This window comes from Oreochromis niloticus, linkage group LG5, assembly GCF_001858045.2.
Source record: "Oreochromis niloticus isolate F11D_XX linkage group LG5, O_niloticus_UMD_NMBU, whole genome shotgun sequence".
Classification (NCBI taxonomy): domain Eukaryota; kingdom Metazoa; phylum Chordata; class Actinopteri; order Cichliformes; family Cichlidae; genus Oreochromis; species Oreochromis niloticus.
Window position 1 is genome coordinate 36,907,970 of NC_031970.2, and position 6,543 is coordinate 36,914,512.

Consider the following 6,543-nt stretch of genomic DNA (forward strand, 5'->3'; position numbering starts at 1 on the left):
GGAAATTCCACTCAACTTTCAAAAAATGTGGTTAATCGCAGTTAATTCATGATTTACCAAGCAGGCGTGGGAATGTGGGGGTGGGGGGTTCACACATAACAGCCCTCACAGTTCACAGAGTTTCTACTGTAAAGATGCTAAACTACTAAAGCTTGGATTTTTTTTCCAGTAATGCGGTTGTCCTTCTACTGTTGTAACAGATTGTTGGTATTAAATTTGAATGAAACTAATGTTCAATCTTTTCTTTTTGTTTGATGTTTTATTTTGTGTATTGTTTTCTGTGTTAACAGAATTTAAAAAGAGAAAACCAAAATAACTGACAAAGGAGAGATTATGTTTCTGATTATGTTATATTTTTTAACTGCCCAGCTCTAGCACTGCATGTTTCTAAATAGTTAAACATTTGATAAAACATTACATGTGTTATCTGATTCCTGCTGTCTTTTTCAATGTCATCATAAGGCTGATTTTCAGTGGAATTTATTATCTATTAGATGATGAATATTGATTGAGCTATTCGGAACCACCTAAAGATGGACTGTAGTAACAGACCCTAACCCTAAATAACACTTTGGCCAGTACTTTTTTAATTACATACCTGCCACTGCGAATGGTGCTCTCATCAACCTCACCTATAATCTTTAATTTTACTGTTAACTTTTATATTTTCTCTCTCAAAGTCTGTGTTTTGTCACACTGTTTCCAAGTGTGCACTTGCCTTATTGCTGGAGTTTTCTCTCTACTTTTGTAAGCTTTTTACTTTATAATACAAACACCTTGAGGCAGCTGTTGTCATTTTATTTATTTATTATTGGCACTGCATCAAAGAAACTGAATTGAATTGAGTTGTGCTGAGTTGGATCATGGTAAATAAACCTGCTAAACCTTTCAAGGATCACATTGTAAGTGTGAGCATGGTAGTTGTCCGATGTAAGCATTATGGTCTGAAAATAAGGAGAAGTGGGTAAAAACTTTGTGCCCATACATATTTGGAAAGTTTCTCCTCAGAAGCACAGTTATGCAGGTGTATTGTAATTGGACGTGAAAGTACAAGTGGAGCCATACTGGTTCTGTGGTCACTAAAATACTGTAGTTATGGTAAATATTCAAAGCAGCACAGCACAAAAACAAGGAGTGTTGTGGGAATAACAAGGTTATGTGAAAAGAGGTGTGGCTTAGGGAGAGAGCGAGAGAGGGAGGGTACAGGGAGCGAGGCTTCTCTGCTGAAGTTTACAATGCTTAGCAGCGAGAAAGGAAGGGTTGCTGCAGTCAGAACCAGGTTCAGAAGTGAAGTGTGTCTGTGGGCTATGTGGGGTATAAACAGTCTACCTGGTCATCATTCATATGGTGACTTCTCATGGGCAACAGACATTGAGGCGGATAGAGAGTATAAGTCTTTCCCCGACAGTTACCTTTCTATACAGAGAGAACATATGGACTCAGAGAGATCATTCAAAATGAAATGTTATGCTAGCTACTGTTAACAAATAAATAACTTTAAAGTCTGTACACAGGTTTAGTTCTCAGTGGGAGCCCATAGTGTACACACAGCACTTAATGGCACATGTTAGGCTCATTCATGATGCTGGTTAGATTTTGACTGACTCGCTTTGTCATCATGCAAACATAGGAAACAATAAACATCAAAATGCGACCTCAGTGCATAATTGGAAATGTCTGATTCTCATTGATCTAAGAACTTTCCAAATTCAGTATAAAAAATAGTTTCTTAAAGTTTTTGTAAAAATGCCATTTACAAAGAAAAATAAATAAATGGATTCAAAAGTCCAAGTAAGAATACAGAGTTTTTTACATTTTTTATCTAAAGTAGCAATTCGACTCCTGCTTTTCAATCCATTTCCTTTTCCTAGTAGCTGTTGGATTAACTTTTGAGTTAACTATTGCATTAGCAACTGGATTAGCTTCTGTATTTAGCATTTCTGAGACTCTTTTGGTCACTGGAGAAAAAGCATCACAAATTAGCTATGTGGTGCAATGTAAGGAGCTCTCTGATTAATTGGAAAGATGCAGGTTGGTTGCCTGGATTTTTCTATGCTGTCATTTGTGCAAAAAGCATTGCACTACTAGGGAGACCTTTTTAAGAAGTGTTTGTGTTGTGCAAAGACATTTAGCCTCAGTATTCACTCTCTTAAATTCTTTAACTCGTGTATATATAAAAAGAATATGAAGGGACACTGCAGTAAAATAGAGAACTGATCTTCCTAGTGTGCACCTGCTAGCCTCACTAGTTTTGGTTCATGTTAGATTAAGAAAATATAACGTGTCAAAGTACTAGCTAGCTTCTTTTTTTAGTAAGCTAGTGTGCTTCTCACAAATAAAGCTTGAAGCAGCCCAAACTGTTAGAACCAAGCTTCATGTATCTATCTCTATCACTGTGTATAAATGTAACCAAGCTTGGAGCTTGGTTACATTTATACACAGTGATAGAGAAATGGTTGCAACCATCGATACATAGATACATTATGCTCTTTGACAATATCTTGCTGAAATATTCAAAGTTTTCTCTAAAAAAGACATCTCCTGGATAAGAGAATAGATTGCTTTAAAAGCTTTTGGCACGTATGTTGCCTTTCCAGATGTGCAAACTGCCAATTCTATTGTTACCAATACACACCTTACTATCAATGAAGCAAACTTTTGAACTGAGCATTGATAACAAGTTGGATTGTCGTGATGCATGCTCAATCATCCAGGTAAGGAAATCCCAAAAAGATGATTCTGTTCATCTGGACGTGGTGTTTAGAGAAAATGTTTCTCAACTGAGCCGATACTCTGTCACATAAAGGATCACTAAGGGTCTTTGATCAGTGACTATTGATCAATGGTCATGACAATTTGCATATTAGTGATCAGAAACTGACCTCGCAGTCTGTTGTTCACCAGTGGTACTATTTTCAGTCATTGAGCAAATGTACTGCAGTCAGCTGAGACTGAAGGAGTCACTTGGATGAAACATTTCTCCCACTGATGCGTCCTTGGAAAGAAGAGAATTCCACCAAATTTGCATTTTGTGTTTTGCTGACTGCTGAAGTTCAAGTTAAATTCACAGTTTGAATCAGTCGAGAAAGCTTCTCTGCGTTATGTCAGTGTTCCGTACCCCTAATTTCTTTATTATCAACATCACGAGCTACAGTATTATGTTTAATTAAGAAAAGACTGAATCCTATCTAATTATCAACAACATTATAACACCACTACATTCCCTACTTTTCTAGCTCTTGTACTACTTTCATGCAAGTCACTAAGCTTTGGTTTCCCAGGTAGCTGGTTGCTACGTTTTTAAATGTCCCTGTGGATTAATCACTCGCTAAGAAGAAAAGAACTCTTTTTTTCCACAAAGTTCACCCCGGGACTTGGTCCATCATGGTAATGATGTTTCTCTTTTACTCTATAGCACCAAGACTCTCTCCCTGGAGAAAATCACAGGTCATAGAGAGGTAGAAATGTTACAGTAAACCCAAAAAAATGGAGAGTCCCTTGATCATACTTAGTTTTAATGGGAAACAAATTGCAAGGATTACTAAAATGAGTGGGAAATGCTACATTGGCCCAGAATGTGTTGGTTTAGTGCCTAATACACCTTGCTGGGACATTTGAGTTATTTATTGGTGATTTTCTTTGTCTGCCTGCAACAATGATGTCCAGTTAACAGGTAATTGTATATTTAAAAACTGATTTTGTTTTAGGATCAATATCTAAATAAATACTAATATATGGCAGGATTGTGTGAGATTTAAATCTGGAAGCAATCAAACAACATCTTCGACTGTGCAAAATTACTCTGTATCCCAGCCTCTGTGCGAGTGGCAATAGAATAATTTCTTTTTTTCAGCGGGAAGTTTTCTGCTATGCTTGTTATTTGTAGCACAGAATTTAAACTGGGCGTTAGACGTTAGGCAGACATGGGGTGCAGATTCAAGGCTATAAAAAAGAAGCAGGAAGGGAAAATATAGCAGGTTTTTCCTCTGTCACTGTTATGCTTACCGTTTGAGCTGCTGTCCTGGAAAGGAAGGCATTTTAAATAGAAGGCATTCTGTGCAGCAGTGATGTACGTAGATGGTAACCTCATGCCCTTGGGTTATTTACATGGCACAAGCATTTTAGCTTTTTATTTTTGCCTGTGTTGTGTGTGCACACACGCATCTGCAGGCATTTTGAAGGTAAACCTACATTTTTTAGGTAGACCTGTATAGCTTCAACGTGAGGCAGTATATCGGTTTTCAAATTTGCTGGCTGGATGTTTAAGCATGTGTGGACTTGTGGACCTGGAGTCAGGTTATATATCTTGTGTTATATGTAGGACTAAATAGTGAGGTAAGACAGAAAGACAGAAATACCAATTTCACCGCAAGCTTGAGTGCATATTTGTCTCAAACTACAATACAACATCATTACTACTAGTCATATAAGTCCAAAATTGGCTGGATGGAATTAGGGAATTATTTCTGCAAAATAATCCTTTTTAGATAATTACTTATATTAAACTTAAAGTGGTGGCTGTCACAATATTTTTATGTCCAAATGATGGTTCCATTAACAAAAAATAGCCTTTAAACATGACACATCGAGGTCTTTGGAATATAAGGTGTAGGTGAGATGGTTAGATACTTTTTTATAATTTGAACATTATTATTTGCATCTGGAACTATTGTAGTGGAGTCTTACAGCTATTAAAAATATATTTTTCCTTGCGTTCATCTCCATATCTCACTTCAAGCAACTCTGACAGGTGCAACATATGAAACCACTCAGGACCAGACTGTGCCTTGGACTCTTACTCAGAGATGGAGTTTTTCCTCATTACATCATATGATTTGGGTCAAAGGACTGTCAGCTTTGGGAACTACAAAAGATAAAAATCCCCAATTCGGTTCATCTGTGAAGAACATTAGCTTAAAATACAGATCTGTAGTGTGCCTTATATTCTTATGATGAATGCTACTTTGTAAATTGTATTAATGGCTAATATTTAAGACTTCTTAGGTCATAACTAACATGGGTGTTTTATACATAGCTTCATTCTGTTTTTCAGCTCTGTCATCTGGTCATATAGCAAACAACATATACAGATGAGTGACGATCAGCTCGTCCTTTCTCCAACCTTGTGACTGGGTTTCTAAACATATTCACTGAAATTTACTGAATCAGTTCAAAGAAAATTACAACCAGTGCAGGGACTGTGGCTTGCTAGAAGTGAACATGGAGCTAAGGATGATGACGTGTGTGTTTGTATCATTTTGAGATGGATGAGGTCAACCCAAAAAAGTGTAAGAGAAAAGATTCGCTTTTCAAAAAGGCTGTCATCCTTAAGTAAAGGCCTGCCTGCAAAATAAGCCATAATATCTACTCACATGCAGAGTGTATTAGTCTGTGGTTCTTGTTTCTTGCTTTTATTATGTAATCTCGGTCATCTCCACAGGGACGTAATAAGTAATGTATTTTGAGCTCACCCTTGTGTTGTTAGAGTCCATAGTTTGAAATAGAAATTCATATTTAGGTAAGAGCAGAGAGAAATCTCTAAACAAATAATTAAATATTGATTTAGAGGTTTTGTGAGGTTAAAGGTTAGCTAGTCAGCTGTAGAGCTCAGACCAGTGGGTGTCATGAGAAAAGAGGAAGCCAGACTTTAGGCTTAATAATAACTCTGGTTGGTTCTCTCTTTTATGGCTCACTGATAATTGCAGCATTGCCTTTCCTGCAGATTAAACACTATTCAACCACATGTTTCTGTGGGTTTTGTCACAGAAAACACAAGATCCAAAAACAGAGCAGTTTCAGCCTGAAAGAGAACATTCACATTTCTGTTTTACTCAGTAGGTTCTGTGCATGAAAAGCTTTACATTTGCCAGATTAGAAGTGAATCCTAGTTGAACTTTAAGTAAGATGAACTTCAGCTTTCACCCCAAAGGTTAAAGGACTACAGGTCATTGATAGGGATTTGATTCACACTACTGAACTCTCATGAACATATTTCAATCATCTATCACATGTGTGTTTACACTTTTAGTATTTTAAGTTTGGACATAGGTTGTGGTTCTGAAACATGAGTGCCTAGTGCCTTAAACTTGCATTTGTTCTAGTGGCCAGTAGGTGGCGACTCCTCTGGTTGCAAAAGGAAATGTGATCAAATTCAAAGTCAAATTTTATTTGTCACTAGAGCTGGGCGATAGAACGATAACGATATGTAGTGCGAAATAACTTTTTCTCGATAGAAAAATTAAGCTATTGCGATAGGCCTCATCTCTCTTGTCCTCTTAAAAAAAAGAAAAAAAGAACAGCCAATCAAAATTAAGTAGCGCAGAGCCGAACCAATCACAGCCACAGCGTCACGTCACGTGACTTGTTACGTACAGCACAAGTTCCAAGGCGCACATGTGTATTTGTTTGGGAAGCAGCCAGCCGGGCTGCCCGGGTAATGGAGGAAGTGAGTTTGCTGACTAGAGAAAAATCAACCGAGAGCGTGAGCGAAGGTTACCGAAGAAAAAAACAGATGATGGTTCCAATTCCGGAGAGACTGTCGAA